The sequence below is a fragment of the Odontesthes bonariensis genome, chromosome 12 (assembly GCF_027942865.1).
Source record: "Odontesthes bonariensis isolate fOdoBon6 chromosome 12, fOdoBon6.hap1, whole genome shotgun sequence".
Taxonomy (NCBI): domain Eukaryota; kingdom Metazoa; phylum Chordata; class Actinopteri; order Atheriniformes; family Atherinopsidae; genus Odontesthes; species Odontesthes bonariensis.
Genome location: NC_134517.1, coordinates 1,046,725 through 1,059,645, shown reverse-complemented (window position 1 = coordinate 1,059,645; position 12,921 = coordinate 1,046,725).

Below are 12,921 nucleotides of genomic sequence, written 5' to 3'. Positions count from 1 at the left end.
CTCTGTTTGTCTGTCAATGTGTGTGAAATCCTGCTGTTTTATGTGAATCTAAAAAAAAGAAGAAAAGGAAAAGTTCTAACTCATCTCATCCCTTGACTTTTGAGTAGTCGTAGTATTTTAAGTTACACTCAGATTTGCTTCATTGTTATAATTTGCTTCATTGTCATAATTTGCTTCAATGTTATAATTTGCTTAATTGTTATAGTTGCCACGTTAATAACTTGGGGAAATAAGGTGTTGTTACAGTAATGAGCTGTGATTTTTAAACGCTGTGTGCTGATTCCTTTAATATTGTGCATTGTAATAAGATTTGTGATTTGTGTGGAGGTTCTAAAGTTTTCAGAATAGAGGACAGCAAGGTGCTGCGCGTTCACGCTGATTGTGTGAGGGCGCGCCGCTCTGTCCTTGAGATTCCTGTGCTGTCTGTACACTGACAGATGTTCGTGCGTAATCACATTTTCTTTCCTTGTGTCTTCCAGGGGCACTTTATGGTTGAACTGTAATAATTATTAGTTTTCTTTAGGTAATGTGCTAATTGCAGAGTTGTCATAAAGTTGTCAGTAAATGTTGGTTTCGCAATTCCTAAGGGAGAGTTTCTGTCCTTAGGCCATTGATTCATCACGTCGTTCGACGTGAATGTGACATTCCTGATAAAGAAAGTTTTTTGCTCATGCATTGTTTCTGTATCTTTTGATGTGTAGTTTCCCTGTCCACAGCGTGTTAAATTGTATTTCTTTCTCTTTCTTAACAAATGCCATTTTGAGGTGAAGAATAGTGCAACTGTTATTTCTGTGTTGTTTGGTTTGTATTTTTTCTCTGTCCAGCTGGAAAGTTTGTATTTCCTCCTCGTAACAAAAAGTGTGACAAACGCCATTTTGAGTTGGGGTGTGGTTCAATTGTTATGTCTGGTTCAATTGTTATGCTTGGGAGGAGTTTGGAACAGCCTGGGAAGTAGACTTAGTGGTGTGTTCATATTTTATTGGTTAGAAGTTACGTGTCCCAGACGTGTTTCATTGGAGATAGATTTAGAGGTGTGTTCAGATTTCATTGGTCAAAAAAATAAATAAATAAATACATTTTTATTTCATTGGTCAGAATTGACGTAGCTGTGACGTGCATTGTATCATCTGGATTGGTGGAGGACATTGTGTGTGGATTGGATCGGAAACATCCGGATGTGAGCAAAGGTTGGGGCAACGCCTTGAGCCTGAGTCACTTCAAACAGAGTAAGCATTAACTGAGCTTTCGATTAGCAATAAATTAACATTGGGTAGCATTAGTAATACAGCAAGTATTGATTAGCAATAATTAGTATTGATTAGCAAGAACTAGCATTGTTTAGCATTGATTAGCGTTGGTTAGCAATCAATAGTATCGATTAGCAATCACTAGCATTGAATAGCATAATTAGCATTGAATAGCATAATTAGCATTCAATTAGCGTTGGTCAACAAGGAAGCTAGTATGGATTAGCAATAAGTAGCATTGATTAGCAATAGTTAGCATTGGTTAGCATTAGTAGCATTTGTTAGCATTTCGTTAGCCATAATTAGCATTGATCAGAAATACAATTAGCATTGATTAGCAATAGTTAGCATTGGTTAGCATTAGTAGCATTTGTTAGCATTTCGTTAGCCATAATTAGCATTTATCAGAAATACAATTAGCATTGATTAGCAATAGCAATAAGGCAAATATTGGTTTAAATCTTAATTAGCAATAGGTTAGCATTTATTAGCAACAGCTAGGAAGCTAACAGCAATTGGCATTGGTTAGCAAACATCAACATTAGCAATAATAGTAACCGAACTCCAAACTAGAAGTCAAAAAGCTAAATTAGCCTAACATTGAATTAACATTGGTTTAATTTTAAAAAACAACCTAGAGCATAAGCTTTCAAAGCTAACATAGGCTAACCTTAACATTAGCATTGACAATATCCAATCCAATAATTAGCTGCATCTAAGCTAAATTTAGCCGAGCATGAATTAGCATTGATTAGAGTTAGTTTAATTTAAATTGACTTTCAAAAAAAAAAAAAAAAAAAAGGGGGAATAAGAATAATAAATAAGGAAAATTTAGAAAATAAATAAGTAAAGAAAAAGTCAAAAGTCAATAGAAGGGAACTAACTAGTTGAAACAATGGATGTAACACCAACAATAATCATCAGCGCCAAACATCCTGAACATTCCAAAGATATTAAAAAGATATCTCTAAAATGGGAAAAACGAACAAAAAATAACGTCTCACCCTGGCCAAAAGGTGGCACTTTTAATGGAGCTACCTGTAAGATTATGGAACAAAGGATTAAAGCTTACAAACCAAAGGACAAAAGCAAAAAGAGACAGGAAAAAAGAGAGCTTGAATTAAAAGTTTTACATTTCTTTGAAAATGCAGAGCTATATCCAACACTGCCAGGAGCAGTAAACATACAAGGAGATTCTGAAATAAAAGATCATAAAATATCTCATGAACGTCCAGAACTACAAATAGCTACATCAAGCAGTCATGGAGCTCTTGAGCCAGACACCGTCTGTAATTCAGATCAGGCAAGGGGACAGCTCCCACAATACCAAAGATCACCAGAACTGGCACCACCAGTTCAAAAGGCATCTTCTGAAGAACATAAGAGTCCAACAGCGTCAGCACCGAGTTTGATAGAAATGACGCAGGGACAGTATGTGCCGTGGCAGACGCTCGTCCTAGGGGGGCTGGTTGCTCGACTGCCGGACATTCACACAGGTGCAAGTAGATGGATAAGAGCTTTTGAACAAGAGACTGTGGATAAACTGTTGTCTGTTGGACACATTAAGGCAGTGTGGGCACTGTGTTTTGGAACTTCTACCATGGAGGGCATTTTGAGACACAGTGAGAATGGCTGGATGTTAAGCCACCGAGCTGATGGAACTGATTTTAATGCATATCGAGCTGCACTCTGGAGAGCGTTACGAGATGAGTTTCCTGTAGGAGTGGACCTCGAAGCATTAAAGGGGGAGCCACTGTCAGAAACAGAGAGTCCAGCTGTGTACATTGCACAACAATTGAAGAAATGGAGACAAGAGTCTGAGGGAGAAATCGAGAAGAGCCCAGCTTGGGTGACATTGTTCAGAGTTTCCATCAAAGAGGCTCTGCCTGCCCCAGTTCAGGGGGAGGATGTGGTGGGGTTGAATTCAATGTCACATGGACAATTCCGAGACCACGTGGTGCATGCAGTAAACAAATACAGAAAAGAACTGAAACGGAAGGAGCAGGAGGAGGATATGCAAAGGGAACTTGCACGGTTGCAGTTAGAAGAACTGCAAGCGAAGCAAGAAGTACGAAATGAGGCCATAACAGCGGGGGCCGCTGAACAGCCATCACAGGGGCAAGTCCATCGTCGACCCTGTCAAAGGTCAAGAAGAGGTGCACCTGGAGGACGAAGGTCCTCGGGAGCATGTTGGGCCTGTGGCGAGAGGGGACACTTTGTTTACAGCTGTCCGAGAGCACCGAGAAACCCGAGTGTTCGGCAGGACCGTGGCCAGTCCCTGCGGGGCGGAGCAAGTGACCCGGCAGGTCCAAGGCGTTCCTCTGGCAGAGGAATCCCAGTATTGGTTTACATTGACATATTGAGAATGAGGAGTCACGTGACTCCGGTCGGCCGGTCGGCCATGTTGGCAGAAGAATCTATTGGTTGCCAGGGGCAACGCCATTAACTTAACGGATATCTTAACGGATATCTTCCCGCATTTGTCATTTCGGCAGGGCAGAGACTAATACAAAAGAAAGAAAGAAAGCAAAGCAATGCAGAGAGATAAGGCGAAAGAAAAGGGACCTTACAGGGACAAGCTTATTACAAGCGCAAAGCAGCGGTATTTGGAGAAACTGTCCAGCATCCAAAATATTGATCCTTACGAGCTCCCTGCAGCAGAATGGCACAGAGACCTGGACCAGTTACCTCCGTGCACATATATGGACATAGTCAATTATCTTGTCTTAACCACATTAGGGGGTAGTTAACATTAATTTTTGAAGAGGCAACAGTTTGCAAATTGAGCATTTTCGAAGAGGCAACAGTTCGCTAGTTAGCTAGGCAGCAACAGTAAAACAACGGTAAAACAACGGTTGCAACAACATAAAGTAACTTCGTAGCTTTAAGAGACCACAACATAAAGAGATTTTTAGATAACTTACCCGAGTGAAAATGCAGAGAACACACTCTCAACCACGGAGGGGCGCAATCGAAAGTAAGGTCCTTTCTTCTTATTGCAGCCAACCAAGCAACCCGGCGTCTCCTGGTCAGGTCAGAAACCTGCTCTCCCTGATGCTGCATCCATTTAGGAAACCTAAAATAACGAATTTCGTTGTTCCTATGTTTCCCAAACGTATTGTGTGAGGTACTGGAACAGTTCTTCACACAGCATTGATTTCCAGGCATGTTCTTGCAATTCCGTAATGTTAACACTAACTGATTTAAAAACACACGCGTACAATGTAAACTAACGGAGAGAATGGCGTTTTCTCGCTAGCATTCTGCCAACATGGCGGATAGGGGCGGGGCTCTGTACTATGACGACAACTCCTCATTCTCAATAGAGGTAAGAAGTACACTTACACCAGACGTACTTAAGGGTTTAAAAACCGCCCTCAGGTGTGTCATCATTACAAAACAAAACAAAGTTTTTAAGTTAAATGTGTCATGACTACTAAGGTTCTAAAACTTGAATTTAAATAGGTCACTGTTACTAGGACAGAACAAAACAAAGTTTCTGAATTTAAAATTTAAATGTGCCACTATTACGAAGTTCTAAAAAATTTGAACGGAACAAAGTTTCTAATTTAAATTTTAGCATTGATAGCCTAAATTAGAGTATCTATTTAGCCCATAGGGAATTACTGATATCTCTCCATCCCACTTGGAGGGAGTAAGAAAAGCGCCATGTCCAAAATAAATAAATAAATAACTAATGAATAAATAAGTCAAATTAAAATAAAACAAGTATGATCTTCTTTTGGGAGGATTATGCAATAAAATGCGCTTCCTCTGGAAGGAATCATGAAAAATCCAAAGATCAAAGGTTGGAAGCACAACTGGAGAGGACAACCGAGGCTAAGTTAGCCTTTGGAAATTTGAAACAGAATTAGCAAGAGTCATCCGAAACGGGCAACATTAGTCTATGAGAAGCCATTTTTCTTATATGTCTCCAATAGACACCATAAGATTTCAGAACTAATAAATCAGAGAAGGTATGTTGTGACTCAGGCAGGATGTTTGCAGGTTGTGCATCTTTTGACACGTTCAGATGTGAGAATACAGCAGGGTACTACATCGGGATCTGCGGATGTCATTCCACGTGAGTTTGAAGGAGAACCACATGAGCATGTAGCAGAAGCTGTGAGATACATTAAACTGAGACCTGACTTAGGAGCAACTTCACTTGTGCAGGCTGATGTCACTTATGTTGTGTATGGATCATGTGTGAGATCATTTGGGTAATCATGCAGGTTTTGCAGTTGTGAAACAGGAAGGTGGAAAACTTTGTGACGGTGAAAGCTGAGAAGTGTGAACGGCCATGTTCGGCAGAGTTGGCTGAACTGAAGGCACTAACGGAAGCATGTTGACTGGTGAAAGGTAAGGTTACGAATGTGTACACAGATTCTGCATATGCTCATGATATTTGCTATTTGTTTGAAGCAGTTTTGAAGCAGAGAGGGTTCAGGAGGTCAGACGGAAGTCCAGTGCGACATGAGGGCCAAATGAAGGAGCTGATTGCAGTCATGAAAATTGAAAATTGGCAGTGATACAGTGTCAAATAATCGTAAAGGTAACGAAATGGTCGGTAAAGGTAATATCGCGGCTGATGAAGCAGCAAAAGTAGCATCAAAGTGCCAGCTTGCTGTTTTGGCACCAATGGTGTTACTGGAGCCAGAGGTCGCGCCATCACAAGGATATTGGTCATACATATTGGATAAATAGTCGTAAGTTTTTTTTGGTAAGAGAATTGATTCATCTGTTTGTCATTCCATCAGAGATTAGCTCAAATAATGGTTAAGTGTTTGTTTAGAAAAGTGCAAGAGGCATTCTGCAGCAGCTGCGAATCAAGCAGCGCTGTGGGGCCGTTTATCATCCACAGAGTCAAGGGATGGTTGAGAGGATCAATGGAACCTGGAAAGTGAAATTGAATTGAATCTGTGCTTCAACTAAACTAACTAGATGCTTTGCCGCTTGCACTAATGAGCTTTCGTATGCAGACTCATAGAGTCATGCACTAACACCGCATAAATGCTAACGGGTCGACCCATGCCGGCACCTCAGTTGAGAGGTCCCTTTAAAGGGCCCCCACTCGAGCAGCTGCAAACAGAGTTGAAAGCTTACATGAGGCAACTAACTGCAATCCACAGAACAATCTATCTACAGGAGGAGTCCAGAGACGTGAGTCTCGAACAGCCGGTTGAGAGACCAGTGGTGCCGGGCGACCAGGTGCACATCAAAGTATTCCGAAGGAAGTGGCACGAGCCAAGACGGAAAGGACCGTACACAATGGTGCGAGCAACGCCGACGGCAGTTCAAGTGGAAGGTAGCAACACATGGTACCATTTGAATCACTGCACTAAGGTTCGGACTAAAGACACAGACGGAGTTAAGTCCGAGGGAAAGGATTAACAAAAGGAAGAGGTTAAGATTTCTGACACTGTGAGCATCCAGGTGTGGGTGTTGGCCGACAGCATGGGCTCAGGAGAACGAAGCCTGGAGATGTTGGACGGGATCCCGCAGACAGGAGAGGCTGGAAGGGTCCCGTGATGAAGCCACCCCGCAGGGAAGTAGCCAGCCTGGGTCAGATGAGTATGATGCAACAATACACACCCACTCAGACCATGCCACGCCACAAACTTTGCCAGCAATACACACTAGAGCTAGTCGTGAAGAGGTATCTGCTAAGCTTGAATTTAAGTTCATGGAATAAACGATTTGAGGAAGTGTGGATCATGGGTCCGGAGGAGGAGACGACCAAATCACCGCCTCTGGACGCCACAACAAAGGGGCAATCTGGTAAGATCATGTCAGATTGGGTCAGAAGAAGTTGTTCACAATGGTTGTAAGAACAGAAAGAGTTCTCGTGGAAGTCTAGGGGGATTTGATACCATTAGCACTACAGGATAGAATAATCATGTTAATCCAAGAACAGACGGAGTGTACATGCACAGGTAAAGTCAGGAAAACAGTGTAACTGTGGAAAATGGGTTAAGGCAGCACAGGATACGTGGTATAGATGGGCATGGTACACTACGAGAGGACTGACAGCGACAGAGTGTCTCATATGTGCAGACGCTCCAGGAGCATTGCCTGTTGTTGTTCCAGAGCCACACACCTTCAGGGACTGTGCAGTGGTCCAGCAACGGGAATGCAGAGAAGGTAGGTTCACATCGGCAGAGGATAAATGGTTATTGTTTCCTATGTGTGGTATTAAGTGCAGATTGATGTTTGGGCCAAATAAAGTACATAGTTATTTTCAAAATAAGGGAGGGCCACAAATTGGAGTCTTCTTGTGCTGAATTTAATCTGAGTACATCACAGGATGGGCCTCCCACTGATGATAGAGTAGATTATGATGGTGAGTTTGAATGCTTTTGGAACTCGCGTAGGTAATACTACTGTTAAATGAAACCAATATTGATTGGGATTTATTTATTTGGATCAAATTGTGAAAATATAGAAATGATCATTTTAACTCTATATCTTTTTGGGGATCAGACACACCCGGTAGCTGAGAGTTACTGGATGTGTGGAGATGATGTTTTGTTAAATGTGCTACCCAACAGGTGGATAGGTCTTTGGGCACTGGTGAGGAGGAACACATCAGTTGTGGTAGTGGATGACAAGGTAAACGAGATGCGAGGTTTGGATGTGGAAAAAGGGAGAGTTAAAACATATAGTGGTAACTACATCATGGATAAGCACGTTTACTTGGATGCAGTAGGGCAGCCGAGAGGGATTCCTTTCGAGCTCAAAGCACGCAGTGAGATCGCAGCTGGATTTGAGTCTATTTTGCCGTGGATCATATTTAACAAAATGGGGAATGGACTAATTACATATAATACAACCAACAGGGAATTCTTAGCTACACGAGTGAAGGGTTTGCAGGCTTTGGAGAACAACTGCATGAGACGAGTATGATGGCTTGGTAGAACAGACAAGTTTTAGAATGGATATTAGAAGGGAAAAGTGGTGTTTGCCAGATGGTTGGGGAAAATGTTGTACATTTATACCCGGGAACACTGCAGCTGATAGAACGTTTACAACGGCCGTGAAGAAGATCAGAGAACGGAGAGAGGAGCTGACGTGTGATGCTGGTGGAGGTGAATGGTAGTGGACTGGTCTGTTTGGGATTTTGGGAGAAGGGGGAGCGATGGCAGTTAAGGCGGGAATAGCAATATTGTTGATAGTGAGGATGGTTTCCCTATTGGGGTGTTGCATTATACCCATTCTGAGAAGGTGTTTGCTGCAAGTGATGTTCAAACGAACAGTGGAAGGAATCAGGAGGCAGATGACCATGCGAGACCAGGTCTGAGGACCAACGCATGGGAGAGCGGGCCAACGAATGAAGGTTACCAACGGATGGTTCACAAGTTTCTTTCCTCGAGGGTGGAACCAAGTATAGTCTGACAGGGAGAAGAGATGCTGAAGATCTCTTTGATTGGGAGTGATGTACTGGCGACCTCTCCTCCCAGAGTTAGCTTAGCAGTTCCAGACCCAGCCGGACGGATGTTCGGCCAGAAGCAGACGACACCAGAGTACGGGAGATGGGACGGGACTGGAGGAGCTGCATTACATTGCATTTTATTACTATTGTTGTGTGAGAATCCATAATTTTATGTATTGTACTTGATACAAAACGGTGATTAACTGATTTGAAGGTGATGTATTCAGTCTATGTGTATTATCAATCAGAACGGATCACTAATATGTCCATTGCCGGTTGTGTTAGTCAACTGTTCGGAGTGCGACCTTGGTAAAGTGGTCGGTCGCCAAGTGGGGTGGGGCCGTAGGTGAGTTTTCCCAAGATAAGAACATGAGTTACGAAAGTAGCAGCCGGTGGGTTTTTCGCACCTATGCACTGCGAACAGTGGACAGGTGTGATGACAGTGTAAAACTTGTAGTGTTGTTGAATTCAATATCGTTTAATTTAATTTAATCATTTAATGTGACTCGGGTACACATATATATATTCCTTTTCATTTATTCAAAATGGTCCCGTTGATTGATATTGTAGAATTATTAGAATAATTTAGTGTTGATTATGTTAATTAATTCTTAATTAACTATGTGGGATGATTTTCTTTCATTTTAGATTATTTCTTTATTAAATCACTGATAAGTGATTTCAGGGGGGACTATGTGGGAGAAGGATGTCATGACATGCTCATGACTTCTGGCCTAGTTACATCCTGGGCCTTGTTGACTGGTTCATATGAATATTGTTGATAGTTAGAATGAGCGTGTTTATGATAAACTGCGAAAGCTAGGCGCCTCCAGAGAGGGCCACGTACACTTGTTATGATAAAACGGTATAAAAGGGTGTCACAAGATGAGCTCGTCGGACATTTTGTACATTCTGTATGCATATTTGCTGTGACAGTTTGTTCAATAAACTCCCCAATGGACGGCTGACCAACGCGTGATTCGACTCATTTTCTCCACAACACTGATTGCTTATTTGAGAAAAGAACTAATTAGTGATGATTAGTAGTAGTGAAAAAAAGCTTGAATGCATTACTTTGTAATGCGTCACCAGAGTTTGTACCATGACTTCCTTGTTGCATCGGTTTTCATGCTTTAGTTTGAGGTCGTTGCCTCGGCCCAGTCAGTTTTGGAGGAGATCTCATGCCTGGATGGCATCACCTGGTTAGACAAAGGAAATAATTGTAGGGCAGCACTGCTAACATTTACTTTGATCATTTGATGAGGACAGTTAGTGGCCATAGCAGAAAATGTGAATACTACTGTCACCATATTTCTGTTCTCCTCCTCCTCTCCTGTTGTGATTGACACCTGCATCTGCCAGGCCCTTGGAGAGCAGCCAGCCGTTCTCTTGTGCCGCGGCTCTGCATGGTCGAGCTCGAGGGTCCCGCCCTTAGACCCTGTCTGCTGGGGCCCAGCAGAGAATCACTCTTCCCCTGCTGACATGTTTAGGAAGTAGTGCTGGCTGGTATTTGTCCTGTGCCAGCAGGGAAGATGGAAGGACACAGGGCCGAGACAAAGGGCGGATGGGATGAACGTGAGGGACAGGCCTCCGAGCCTTTCATAGGGGAGGAGTTGTCTAGACATCAATGCTTCACAAGAGAGACTCAGCCTCTTTTAATATGACTTTGAAAAACTCTTGTCACCAGTACCCACCCCCACCTCCACCCTCTTTAGTGGCTTTAGGGTGGGAAAAGTAGGCTGGTTTGTACTTTGGGAGGTGGGGGGTAGGATGGACAGATTCAGTGATCCAAAGCAGAACTCGAGCTTGACCTTGCTGATGCTTCATGGCAGAGATAAGACTGTTTTTTTTCTTTTCCTCCAGGATTTGCATGTGGCGCCAGCACAGACTTTCATGAAGGCCTTCATGTTGACAGTATCCCTTGTTGTGGGTAAATTCAATTTTAAAGCAAATTTGAAAATTTCTGTTTTGAAATAGTTACAGACAAAACCAGATTGCTAAACAAATTTTGATAATTTGATCAGTTTTTCTGTGGGTATTTATGTATTTATCATAAGTGTGTGTGGACATACGATGAAAGGAATCAGTCTTTCTGTCCTTGGGAGTTTATATTTGGATATCTGAAGTAACTAAGATCTCTGAATTTCTGTCTTTCAATGAGCCAATCACATTTTAAGCGTACTAGAATAGAATAGAAATAGAAAATTACTTTATTCATCCCCCAATGGGGCAAATTCAAATTAGTCAAGTAGCTCCAAAAAATGATAAATATTTACAATGATTGTATATTAACAACAACAACAATAATAACACTAATACAAATACTACTACTACTACTAATAATAATAATAAATCAATCAATCAATAAATATGAGAAGAACTCGGCATCACTGTTAAACAGCCTTCTGGCTGTGGGAACAAAGGACCTCCTGAACCTCTCAGTCCTGCAGCGCAGAGAGATGAGCCTCTATGATGTCTCACTCTCAGCTCAAAGCAAAATCATTCAGCCTCCCCAAATTTATCTTCACCCCACTTTGCATCATGCTGCATTTACTGTATCTCAAAAGCTTTTTTTGATTCTTTTAAATTCTAACAAGGAAATTTGACCTCTTCTTTAGTCTTGTATAAAATGGCCATGTACATGTTCTCTTCTTCATCTGAGTGTAGGGGTCCTCCTCCAAACTAAAGAGCACATGAAAGGGGAAGGAACTGTCTTCAGCCCCTTCCCATTTTCCCTGGAGGTGACACTGAACCCAGGTGATGCATCCTTTGGTTTCTGAATGTATGACTGTATGATGCTCTAAGCAGTGTTTTGCTGGGGGACCTTAGCATTCAGACGAATGTTCCTCTGACATTTGCCACATACTTTTAACGCACAAACCATGGTTACAAACCATGTACACTCTGTTAGCAGAGGACAGCGGTATAGTATAGTATTCACTTAATTCTCCCCCAATCCTGACCATATTGGTATTGTATTGACCCTCAAAATGCCTTCAAAGCTATAGTAGTAGGCAGAAAAAAATGTATTAATTTGGAAAATAAATCAATAATTACCCTGTATTAATTTGTAACCCAAGACAGATGTGACATGCACAGAGCAGACATGCAGAATATGATTTCCACCACAATCAGCAGTTATCACAGCACATATAAACAATTATCACCAAGTACTTCTCAATTAAATAGTACACATTTATTAGAGTGAAGCACAATGTCAAACACTGACACGTTATTTAATAAACATAAGCAATTCAGTTGGAATAATAAAAAAACATCAGTATTTATGTGTGTGTTTGTCACACAAGCACTCAAATATCCAGACCATCACCTCCATTATGGGCCCAGTGGCATGGAGGTGATGATTAACTGGACCTCAGGCACAGAACAGTAAGAGGCTCCCCAGCAACAGAACCGACAAAGAGGTAAGACACCCAGAGCCACAGCATTACCACAAACACTGTGACCCTATTTCTGAGCTGAACTGCTCAATCATTACAAAGTTTTATCATAGCAACCCTGCATCTCTTTGTGGCCAGTTTGTTTGTCTTTACAGTCATTTTTCGTCTCTTTCTGGTTGTTTTTTATCTTTTAAAGTGAATTTGAAGATGTTAACTTTCTGTAGCGTATTTTTGGGCTCTTTGGGGTTGATTTCTTGTTGTCGTTGTGTATTTCTGTAGCTGTTTTACCTTTTTGTGCTCAGTTTGCATGTCTGTCATTACATTTCCTCTTTTTTTTAATTTAAAAAGATAGTTCTTTGTGGGTTTTAGACTGTATTTTTGTTTGCTTGGTGACTTTACACAGCTTAGATTTCTTTTTGGTTTTTCTACATACACATATAATGTGTATTTGGATTGGCACTCCAATTAAAGATATCACTTCAAAAGAAGGCCACCTTGGACCTAGGGTCACAGGCTGGAGCCTTTTAGTAAAGCAGGTATGATGAAACAGTGCTGGTCACATGCACAGAGAGCCTCCACGGACACAGGTGCATACAGTGTAAAAGCATCCAAAGGGCAAGAACATGCACACATGGTCTTTACATTCCACACATAGCTGCCCACCAATCTGGCAAAAGAACTGCTGACCACTCCTCCTGACCCTGACTCAGGACGATGTGCAAACCTCCCACCGATTGGACAGGTGGCAGGGAAGGAGCTGGGCAGAGTGGAAGGAGTGGAGGGGGGTGGAGTATACCTTCTAAAACAGTCTGTGTGACCCTTCTCACCACTCCTTTTCAGA